Here is a 12730-nt window from a genome sequence, read left to right on the forward strand (position 1 = left end):
GCGCACCCAGGAGCAGGTACAGACTCAGATCACAAAGCAGTAAAGATGAAGAGTAGCCTGAGCTTTAACAGACTAGTCAGGAAGAATCAATGCGCAAAAAAGTGGGGTCCGGAAGTACTGAGGAATGAAGAGATATGCCCAAAGTTCTCTGAGGCTATAGATATTGCGATAATGAATAGCTCAATAGGCAGTTCAGTTGAAGAGGAATCGAGATCTTAAAAGAGCAGTCACAGAAGAAACCGTTGGTAACAGAAAGAAAACTTCAGTTGATCGACGAAAGAAGGAAGTAAAAAAATGTTCATGGAAATTCAAAATGGTTCAAATGGCTCTGAGCACTATGGGACTCAACATCTTAGGTCATAAGTCCCCTAGAACTTAGAACTACTTAAACCTAACTAACCTAAGGACATCACAACACCCATGCCCGAGGCAGGATTCGAACCTGCGACCGTAGCAGTCCCGCATGGAAATTCGGGAATGAAATAAACAGGAAGCGCAGGCCAAATGGCTGCATGAAAAATGTGAAGAAATCGAAAAAGAAATGATAGTCAGAAGGATGGACTCAGCATATAGAAACGTTAAAACTACCTTCGGTGAAAATAAAAGCAACAGCGGTAACGTTAAGAACCGAGTGGATTAATTATCACAGAATCGGCTTAAAAATACACTCATCCAAGTTGCTGAGACTAATAATATATAGAAGAATGGAAAAGAAAGTTGAGGGTCTGTTAGATGAGGATTCAGTTTGGTTTTAGGGAAGGTAAAGGCACCAGACAGGCAGTTCTAACGTTGCGGTTGATAATGGAAGCAAGACTGAAGAAAAATCGAGACACGTTCATAGGATTTGTCACCCAGGAGAAAGTGTTCGGCAAAGTAAAATGGTGCAAGATGTTAGAAATCCTAAGAAAAATACGGAAAGACGGGTAACATACAATATTTACCACAACCAAAAGGAAACAATACGAGTGGAAGACCAAGAACGAAATTCTCGGATTAAAAAGGGTGTAAGACAGGGATGCAGTCTTTCGCACTACTGTTCACTCTGTACATCGAAGAAGCAATGATCGAAATTGAAGAAAGATTCAAGGTGAAAGGATGTCAGTGATACGATTCGGTGATGACATTGCTATCCTGAGTGAAAGTGAAGAAGAATTTCATGATCAGTCTAATGAGTACAGAATATGAATTAAGAGTAAATCGAAGAAAGACGAAAGTAATGGGAAGTAGCAGAAATGAGAACAGCGAGAATCGTAACATCAGGATTGATGGTCACGAAGTAGATGAAGTTAAGGAATTCTGCAACCTAGGCAGCAAAATAAACAGTGACGGACGGAGCAAGGAGGACTTCAAAACCAGACTAGCACTGCCAAAAAGGACATTCGTGGCCAAGAGATGCCTACTAGTATCAGAAATAGGCCTTAATTTGGGGAAGATGAGAGGCACCCACATGCCTTGCTCATACTGTGGCATCAAGCAGTCAGGCCTGCAAGATGAGTGGTCTGCCAAGCGAGTGGACTCATTCGTATTTATCGAGTAACATGAACTCTAGTACTCACAATTAAGTCAAAAGTTATTCTCCTGTTTGGATATTACGCAACGGATACGGAAATGCACATCTGACTATTAGTAATTTACACAACTCTCACTGTTCACTACGCACTGGCAATACCACATGTTCTTTCTTATTTAACGGCTTTGATCAACACGTGGCCATCGCATTGAATATGAATGGCGCACACATTATAAATCCTGGGTATCATGACAACACACTATTCGAAGGAAAAGGCCACCAATCTTTTTCTTTTCACTATCTTATTTATTCCGATAAATTCTATAACCAAAACACACAAATTCTATAACCTACAACAATAACACATGAGAAATTCCGTCCAGTGGACATGGCTTTACATTGGTGATTCTCTATCTTATGGTCTCGTAATTATTATCGCTACAGTGCACTTTCTGGATAGGATGGTGGATCTTTTGCTATACCTCACACTTCGACTCTCACACCCATCGTTACGATAATGAGCGGTACAGAGCGGTACAAAAAGGAACATGCACAACCCACTGCCTCTGAAACTATCTATCATGCCAACCACACATACTTAAATTTAATGAAAAACATCACACTGGCAACATACAATACAAAGAAATAGTCACAACGTTATAATCACAGTATTATAGTTTGAATCAAGCGTCACACGGAAACATAACACGCAAAGTAATATTAAGACCATGCTACCCAGTGGTCAGCCACATTTCAGGCGCTCAAAGCTCCGGTAAATTTCATCACTTTGGTTCCACCAAAGGTGACCAAGAGATCATCTCAAAGATGATCATATATTCACATTCACTATCTGCGGTTAGCAGACGACCATACATTCATTCATTTCACAGATGTCACCAACCTGGATGTAGGGATTTATTTTGTGGGTGTGCACATGTGATCAATTAAATAAATAAATTGTCATTCTTTCCCACACTGGTATCCGGCTTCGCTGTATCAATTGAAATTGAGTTATCATTAGAAAAAATATGTTGTACTGACAAGAATAACGAAGAATGTTGTACCTATTTTCAATGTCGGGCGGTACTGTACCCTTTGAAAGAAATTTCTGAGAATGTACGTCCGGAGTACAGCATTGTATGGTAGTGAAACATGGGCTGTGAGAGAACCGGAAAAGATGAGATTCGAAGCATTTAAAATGCGGTGCTACTGACGAATGTTGAAAATTAGGTGGACCGATAAGGTAAGGAATGAGGAGATTCTGCGCAGGATCGGAGAGGAAAGGAATATGCGGAAAACATTGACAAGGAGAAGGGATAGGATGATAGGAAATCTGTTAAGACACGAGGGAACGACTTCCGTGGTAGTGCAAGGAGCTGTAGAGGGCAAAAACTGTAGACGAAAACAGAGATTGGAATACATCCAGGAAATAATTGAGGACGTAGGTAGCAAGTGCTGTTTTGAGGCGAAAATGTTAGAACAGGAGTGTAATTCGTTACAGGCCGCATCAAACCAGTCAGCAGTCAAAAGACTTATGAAAAAAACTGTGGGTTACCCCAGAAAATTACTCCATAAGACATTATTGAGAGGAAATATACAGAATACATTAGTAGGTTGTTTCCAAGACTAGCAATTATGCGAACAGCAAAACTAGGCGAACGTAACTGTTTGAGATGTTCAAAAACATGCTTCTTTCAGTTAAAGTTGTCATCAAAATGTACACAAAAAATTTGGAGTTTACTATTTGCTGTGCTACATCAGTTTTTGAAATTACTCCATTTGTTGTACAGAACTGAATAAACTGTGTTTTCTCAAAATTTTGGGACAGCTCATTTTCAGAGAACCACTTAATAATACACTCCTGGAAATGGAAAAAAGAACACATTGACACCGGTGTGTCAGACCCACCATACTTGCTCCGGACACTGAGAGAGGACTGTACAAGCAATGATCACACGCACGGCACAGCGGACACACCAGGAACCGCGGTGTTGGCCGTCGAATGGCGCTAGCTGCGCAGCATTTGTGCACCGCCGCCGTCAGTGTCAGCCAGTTTGCCGTGGCATACGGAGCTCCATCGCAGTCTTTAACACTGGTAGCATGCCGCGACAGCGTGGACGTGAACCGTATGTGCAATTGACGGACTTTGAGCGAGGGCGTATAGTGGGCATGCGGGAGACCGGGTGGACGTACCGCCGAATTGCTCAACACGTGGGGCGTGAGGTCTCCACAGTACATCGATGTTGTCGCCAGTGGTCGGCGGAAGGTGCACGTGCCCGTCGACCTGGGACCAGACCGCAACGACGCACGGATGCACGCCAAGACCGTAGGATCCTACGCAGTGCCGTAGGGGACCGCACCGCCACTTCCCAGCAAATTAGGGACACTGTTGCTCCTGGGGTATCGGCGAGGACCATTCGCAACCGTCTCCATGAAGCTGGGCTACGGTCCCGCACACCGTTAGGCCGTCTTCCGCTCACGCCCCAACATCGTGCAGCCCGCCTCCAGTGGTGTCGCGACAGGCGTGAATGGAGGGACGAATGGAGGCGTGTCGTCTTCAGCGATGAGAGTCGCTTCTGCCTTGGTGCCAATGATGGTCGTATGCGTGTTTGGCGCCGTGCAGGTGAGCGCCACAATCAGGACTGCATACGACCGAGGCACACAGGGCCAACACCCGGCATCATGGTGTGGGGAGCGATCTCCTACACTGGCCGTACACCACTGGTGATCGTCGAGGGGACACTGAATAGTGCACGGTACATCCAAACCGTCATCGAACCCATCGTTCTACCATTCCTAGACCGGCAAGGGAACTTGCTGTTCCAACAGGACAATGCACGTCCGCATGTATCCCGTGCCACCCAACGTGCTCTAGAAGGTGTAAGTCAACTACCCTGGCCAGCAAGATCTCCGGATCTGTCCCCCATTGAGCATGTTTGGGACTGGATGAAGCGTCGTCTCACGCGGTCTGCACGTCCAGCACGAACGCTGGTCCAACTGAGGCGCCAGGTGGAAATGGCATGGCAAGCCGTTCCACAGGACTACATCCAGCATCTCTACGATCGTCTCCATGGGAGAATAGCAGCCTGCATTGCTGCGAAAGGTGGATATACACTGTACTAGTGGCGACATTGTGCATGCTCTGTTGCCTGTGTCTATGTGCCTGTGGTTCTGTCAGTGTGATCATGTGATGTATCTGACCCCAGGAATGTGTCAATAAAGTTTCCCCTTCCTGGGACAATGAATTCACGGTGTTCTTATTTCAATTTCCAGGGGTGTACTTTGGAAAACATCATTAACAGTCTCTTATGTGGCTATGTCCTACCAGCAGAACCTTTTCTTAGGTCGAACTGCGCCATAAATTTCTTTGTTGCTTAGTTTTGTTCAGTACTCCCGCATTACTTATTCGATCTAGCCACCTAATCTTCAGCATTCTTGTGGATATCCACACTCTAAAACCTTCTATTCTTTTCCCGTGTGAACTAACTTTCGTCCATGTTTGGCGACTGCTACAAACAGCAATTTTTTTGTGACCTTGCAAGCACTTCCAGCGGCTTGATCAATACATAGTATTTAAATTATTTATGTTACACAATACATCAGCAAGCGCATGCCGTGGGAGCACTACTTCACGGGGAACACGGTTCGTAGCAAACTTAGCACTTGTATAAGACGCAGAGAGAGAGATAATTGGTTTAGGCAACGTTGACGGCTAGAGACGACCTAGCGTCACAAATCGCGTGACTGAATCCTTTACACTGAAATCTCCTCCGCGACAGTTACACAACGCTGGTTAGACGTGGCATACCTTGAGTGTGAGGCAGTTTCTCCCGCGAATGGGTTATCGGTAGATGCTGAGAGCTCAGAACTAGAGCCCTAAACATCTGACGTCGGTCCGTTGTAGAATTGTGAAGGCCGAAATCTCCCCTTCAGGAACCAACATGGGTTCCGGGAATAACTACGTTGTGAAACCTAGCTTGCTCTGTTTATTTAGTAAGAGCGAAAGCCAAACCAAGAGGAAGACGCTGGAACTCGATGACGTTCCTGGAAGAGACACGGAATACGTCGCTTGCTCCTACGTATGTCTCGCGGAAAGACCATGAAGCTAAAATCAGGGAGGTTCGAGCTCACGCAGAGGCTTACGAGCAATCGGTCCTCCCGCAAAACTTTCGCGACAGTAAAAGGAAGGAAGGGAGCTGACACTGGTACAGAAAGTACCCTCCGCCACACACCGTGAGGTGCCTTGCCGATTATAGATGTAGATGCAGACAGCTGATCGGCTCTGATTCAGGACGAGATAATGAGAGGGCTGAAATACATTCTAAGGAGAGGAAACAGAAAAGACGCATTACAAAGAAATTTTCAGAATGGGACAGAAATCACAGAAATCGGTATATGTGATGTGCATGTACAGTCAAACAAATAAGTACAATTTCAGAAAAACTAGTTGGTTTATCCAAGAGAAAGAGCTTGACAAATTGATCAAGTGAATCTGCATCTACATCTACATCTACATTCATACTCCGCAAGTCACCTGACGGTGGGTGGCGGAGGGTACCTTGAGTACCTCTATCGGTTCTCCCTTCTATTCCTTTCTCGTATTGTTCGTGGAAACAAGGATTGTCGGTGTGCCTCTGTGTGGGCTCTAATCTATCTGATTTTGTCCTCATGGTCTCTTCGCGAGATATACGTAGGAGGGAGCAATAGACTGCTTGACTCCTCGGTGTGCCGCCCGGGATTTGCCGAGCGGTCTCAGGCGCTGCAATCACGGACTATGCGGCTGGTCCCGGCGGAGGTTCGAGTCCTCCCTCGGGCATGGGTGTTTGTGATTGTCCTTAGGATAATTTAGGTTAAGTAGTGTGTACGCCTAGGGACTGATGACCTTAGCAGTTAAGTCCCATAATATTTCACACACACACTCCTCGGTGAAGGTATGTTCTCGAAACTTCAACAAAAGCCCGTACCGAGCTACTGAGCGTCTCTCTTGCAGAGTCTTCCACTGGAGTTTGTCTATCATCCCCGTAACGCTTTCGCGATTACTAAATGATCCTGTAACGAAGCGCACTGCTCTCCATTGGATCTTCTCTATCCCTTCTATCAACCCTATCTGGTACGGATCCCACACTGGTGAGCAATATTCAAGCAGTGGGCGAACAAGCGTACTGTAAGCTACTTCCTTTGTTTTCGGATTGCATCTCCTTAGGATTCTTCCAATGAATCTCAGTCTGGCATCTGCTTTACCGACGATCAACTTTATATGATCATTCCATTTTAAATCACTCCTAATACGTACTCCCAGATAATTTATGGAATTAACTGCTTCCAGTTGCTGACCTGCTATATTGTAGCTAAATGATAAAGGATCTTTCTTTCTATGTATTCGCAGCACATTACACTTGTCTACGTTGAGATTCAATTGGCCATTCCCTGCACCATGCGTGAATTCGTTGCAGATTCTCCTGCATTTCAGTACAATTTCCCATTGTTACAACCTCTCGATATACTAGAGCATCATCCGCAAAAAGCCTCAGTGAACTTTCGATGTTATCCACAAGGTCATTTATATATATTGTGAATAGCAACGGTCCTACGACACTCACCTGCGGCACACCTGAAATCACTCTTACTTGGGAAGACTTCTCTCCATTGAGTATGACATGCTGCGTTCTGTCATCTAGGAACTCTTCAATCCAATGGCACAATTGGTCTGATGGTACATATGCTCTTACTTTGTTCATTAAACGACCGTGGGGAACTGTATCAAACGCCTTGCGTAAGACAAGAAACACGGCATCTACCTGGGAACCCGTGTCTATGGCCCTCTGAGCCTCGTGGACGAATAGCTCGAGCTATTTCACACGATCGGCTTTTTTGAAACCCATGCTGATTCCTACAGGGTAGATTTCTAGTCTCCAGAGAAGTCATTATACTCGAACATAACACGTGTTCCAAAATTCTACAGCTGATCGACGTTAGAGATATAGGTCTATAGTTCTGCACATCTGTTCGACGTCCCTTTTTGAAAACGGGGTTGACCTGTGCCCTTTTCCAATCTTTTGGAACGCTACACTCTTCTAGAGACCTACAGTAAACCGCTGCAAGAAGGGGGGCAAGTTCCTTCGCGTACTCTGTGTAAAACCGAAATGGTATCCCATCAGGTCCAGCGGCCTTTGAAGGATTTTAATTGTTTTTCTATCCCTCTGTCATTTATTTCGATATCTACCATTTTGTCATCTGTGCGACAATCTAGAGAAGGAAGTACAGTGCAGTCTTCCTCTGTGAATCAGCTTTGGAAAAAGAATAACATGTTGGTCCAACGCTGGAACTTAAGGAAGCGGTTGTTCGACTTGGCATAGATTGACGCAGTTGTTGATGTCCTCCTGAGGAATGTTGTGCCAAATTCTGTCCCACTGGCGCGTTACACCGTCAAAAAGTCTAGAGCTGGCTCGGGGAGATGGCAATAGTGTTTCAAACGTTCTCAACTGGGTAGAGAGCCGGCGACCTTCCTGCGTTTGGCAAGGACGAAGATAAACAGTAGAAACCCTGGAGGTCTGCGGGCTTCCATTATCTTGCTGAAATGTAAGCCCATGAAGGATTGCCATGAAGAACAACAAAACCGGGCCTAGAATATCGTCAACGTGCCATTACGTTGCAAGGGTGCTGCGGATGACGACCAAAGGGATACTGCCACGAAAAGAAATTTCGCTCCAGACCATCAGTTCTGGTTGTCAGGCCGTGTCGTGGGCCACGGTTATGTCGGCACCCCAGCGCTGTCCAGTGCGTCTCCAGACAAGTCTTCACTGGCATCGGGGCTCTTATCTAAGCGGCACTCATCACTGAAGACAGTACTACCCCAGTCAGTGATATTTCAGGCCTAAGACGAACTCTGGTGGGATACCAACTTTTTGTTTGGTTGGGGCTGTTTTGGGGAAGGGGACCAGACAGCGAGGTCATCGGTCTCATCGGATTAGGGAAGGACGGTGAAGGAAGTCGGCCGTGCCCTTTGAAAGGAACCATCCCGGCATTTGCCTGGAGCGATTTAGGGAAATCACGGAAAACCTAAATGAGGATGGCCGGACGCGGGATTGAACCGTCGTCCTCCCGAATCTGAGTCCAGTGTTTAACCACTGCGCGACCTCGCTCGGTATGATACCAACTTGACTGTCGCCCGTCATATGGGCGAACTAGGCAATCCATGCGTAGGCTGCCGAACACCAAAACACAAATGTCTGCATCTGGAGTGGTTACGTTACCGGGAACCACGGACTGCTGAAGAATGCCGTCTCATTGTGTTCCAGATATATGTATGTATCCAGAGCAAGATGTATGAGACAGGCGAAATACCCTCAGACTTCAAGAAGAATATAATAATTCCAATCCCAAAGAAAGCAGGCGTTGACAGATGTGAAAATTACCGAACAATCAGTTTAATAAGCCACGGCTGCAAAATACTAATACGAATTCTTTACAGACGAATGGAAAAACTGGTAGAAGCCGACCTCGGGGAAGATCAGTTTGGATTCCGTAGAAATGTTGGAATACGTGAGGCAAAACTGACCCTCCGACGTATCTTAGAAAATAGATGAAGGAAAGGCAAACCCACGTTTCTAGCATTTGTGGACTTAGAGAAAGCTTTTGACAATGTTGACTGGAATAATCTCTTTCAAATTCTAAGGGTGGCAGGGGTAAAATAAGGGGGCGAAAGGCTATTTACAATTTGTTCAGAAACCAGATGGCAGTTATAAGAAGGGAGTGAGACAGGGTTGTAGCCTATCCCCGATGTTATTCAATCTGTATATTGAATAAGCAGTAAAGGAAACAAAAGAAAAATTCGCAGTAGGAATTAAACTCCTTGGAGAAGAAATAAAAACTTTGAGGTTCGTCGATGACATTGTAATTCTATCAGAGGCAGGAAAGGACCTGGAAGAGCAGTTTAACGGAATGGACAGTGTCTTGAAACGAGGATATAAGATGAACATCAACAAAAGCAATACGAGGATAATGGAATGTAGTCGAATTAACTTGGGTGATGCTGCGGGAATTAGATTAGGAAATGAGACGCTTAAAGTAGTAAATGAATTTTGCTATTTGGGGACCAAATAATTGATGATAGTCGAAGTAGAGAGGATATAAAATATAGACTGCCAATGGCAAGGAAAGTGTTTCTGAAGAAGAGAAATTTGTTAAAATCGAGTATAGATTTAAGTATCAGGAAGTCGTTTCTGAAAGTATTTGTATGAAGTGTAGCCATGTATGGAAGTGAAACATGGACGATGAATAGTTTAGACAAGAAAAGAATAGAGGCTTCTGAAATGTGGTGGTACAGAAGAATGCTGAAGATTAGATGCGTAGATCACATAACTAATGAGGAGGTATTGAGTAGGATTGGGGAGAAGAGAAATTCGTGGCACAACTTGGCTATAAGAAGGGATCGGTTGGTAGGGCATATACTGAGGCATCAAGGGATCACCAATTTAGTATTGGAGGGCAGCGTGGAAGGTAAAAATCGTAGAGGTAGACCATGAGATGAATACACTAAACAGATTCAGAAGGATGTAGGTTGCAGTAGGTACTGGGAGACGAAGAACCTTGCACAGGATAGAGTAGCATGGATAGCTGCATCAAACCAGTTTCAGGACCTAAGACCACAACAACAACATCCAGATGACGAGAGTCGGCAAGTATGCTGGCGACCTGCAGAGAGTTCTCATTATTGCATTGTTTTGGAGAGGTTAATCATGGCGTCGGGTATGACTTCAGGTCGCAGCCTACTGAGGGGGCTTTGACGGCACGATTCTACGTCTCGGAAACCTGCATCGTCATGCGTTACCTGTCATACGACGGTATCATGATTCTGTTTTTCAACTGGACAATGCTCATCCATTTATTACACGTGTCCCTTAAAACTGTCTGCGTAATGTTGAGGTATGTCCGTGATCAGCAACATCCCCACATCCGTCATCGACAGAACGTGTGTGGGACCAGCACGGACTCAACTCCGTCCAAGCTCCAGTGACCAGGATATCAACGACCCATTTCAACAGCTGTGGCCAGCTTCCGTCAGGAGAACGTACAACGTCTTTATGACACCCTTTCCGAGCGAAACAGTGCATGCGTCAAGGCCAGAGACGGAGCAACGCCATGCTGATTTTTCGGGTCATACTTCCAAGTGAAACACCCCCGTTTTGTCCTGTATTGGGTTTTGTGTGATTTACCGAAGCCGCCAAACAGTTAATTATTATGATTATATGACCGTGTGCTTAATGGATAAAAGGCTATCGGTTTTTCTGCTGTTGTTTCGGGGATATTTCAACCGAGTGCGGCTGTTCTGAGACGGAATAGTTAATGATTGAGAGTTTGTCTGTTATGAAATACCATAAAAGTTGCGATATACAAACCGATATGTATTTTCTAGTAACACGCAAATCCTGAGGCAGTTGGTACCTTCACCTTACACGTTTAATTACGATTATATCTTTTTATTGGTTGCTGACTTTAAGTACTTCGTCGTACGCAATGATGATAGTTAACATACACAACAATCCTCACTCTACTCCCTGACTGTTCCTGGCCGACGCGGTTGGCGCGAAACACGTAATTCGGCACTTGTCACTTTCTGTTTCATATCACTCGCGAATCGGTATCGATGAGGGTCAAACCCACGACGATCAGGGGGACGCGCTCACTCGTCATACTCCGGTGAATTTACCGTCTACTACTCACTCGACCACCATTCTTGCCGTCTCTCCAGTACTATTTCTCACTCGACACTAGTCTCACTGCCTCCTGCAGCGCTCGACAATCGACTCCTGTCTGCTGTCGACCTGGGTGTCGGATACTAATATCTATGTTCGTGGCATCACGGATCCCTTACACAAGTATTCCGTAAATTTGACTCGATTCTGTAATCACTGAACTAATGTCTCGTCCCATCTCAATCTGTGAAGCTTTATTTCGTTTTTTCCTCCCCTTTCGGCTGCTTTATTTTTTTTTTTCAGGCAGTGTAGTTCCCGAGCGATCAGTGAAGTTCTAACCAAAAACACAATAAGTTGAGACAAAATATTGAAAGCACGATTCAAAATTCTCTGAAATTCACGTTGGTAGATATGTTAAAGCAATAGAATAGTATCTATATCCTGCTTATACAGTGATTATTTTCTACTGTAATCCTTTAGCAGTTTACCATGGGGATGCAACACTTAGCCCAGATCAATTATTGCTAATACATAAAGTTTATTATTCCCTGGAGATCTTCCTATTGTCAAAACACAACCAGTTTTCCTTGTAATACATGTAGCTGTCAACATTTGAAAGTAATGGTGCAGTACGACTATTTTCAAAAATTTACTGTTGTTATTTATTCGTTTATTGTCTCTTTAGACCAACCAGATTAGGCGCTTAAAGTCCTCTCTTGCATCGGACCAGGAGCAACACATACATCAAAACATCATCGAATTCTCTTCGTACTTCTGGTTCAGTTGTTTCCATATGAGAAATTATTTTAAGAACAGTTACAATTACCAACAGAAATAACTGTGAATAAAAATAATGTGATAATAATAACTGGCATTAATAAAAATGATAGTAAACTACTTTAACAATAAAAAGTATTGATTACTTTAGCTCATTTGAAGCCATAATTCATGAGATCAGAAAGGGAAAATGAAAGAGGAGAAGACTCAAGTGACAGTGACAGTACCTGTTAAGAAAGAACAAAGTTTCAATAGAGGAGGCTATAGATAAGAGGGAGCGAAAAGTTGTCTGGGAGAGAGCTGAGTAGGGGAGCTGCAGATAGCTATATGGAAAATATAGCTATTGTGATGAAAGTGGACAATTAGTGCCTTTTAATGTTCTAAAAAAAAAGTAATTTGATATTTTGAGAGAGATCGTTCTAAGTCGAGTTCCTGTGACAGAAAATGTATTTTAATAGATGGCCGTTTTATGTAGTATAGAGAAGATTGTAATTTGTTGAGAATGAGTATTTCTACTGTGCTGTCCAGACAGCAGTGTAATAATTGAAGATTAGTAATAGGGCCTGCAGTGATTGAGGAGACGATGGAGCAAACACAGAGTAAGATAGCCTCTACGCTTATCAGCACTTAGCCAAGATAATTGTTCGTAATCAGGAGCGATATAGATGAAGTAGCGAACGTCACAAAGTTATCACAAACAAGATTTCGTCCCTAGTTACAGCTGGCGTGAGCCCTGTTAGAAAAGTCC

Source organism: Schistocerca cancellata, chromosome 1, assembly GCF_023864275.1.
Source record: "Schistocerca cancellata isolate TAMUIC-IGC-003103 chromosome 1, iqSchCanc2.1, whole genome shotgun sequence".
NCBI lineage: Eukaryota > Metazoa > Arthropoda > Insecta > Orthoptera > Acrididae > Schistocerca > Schistocerca cancellata.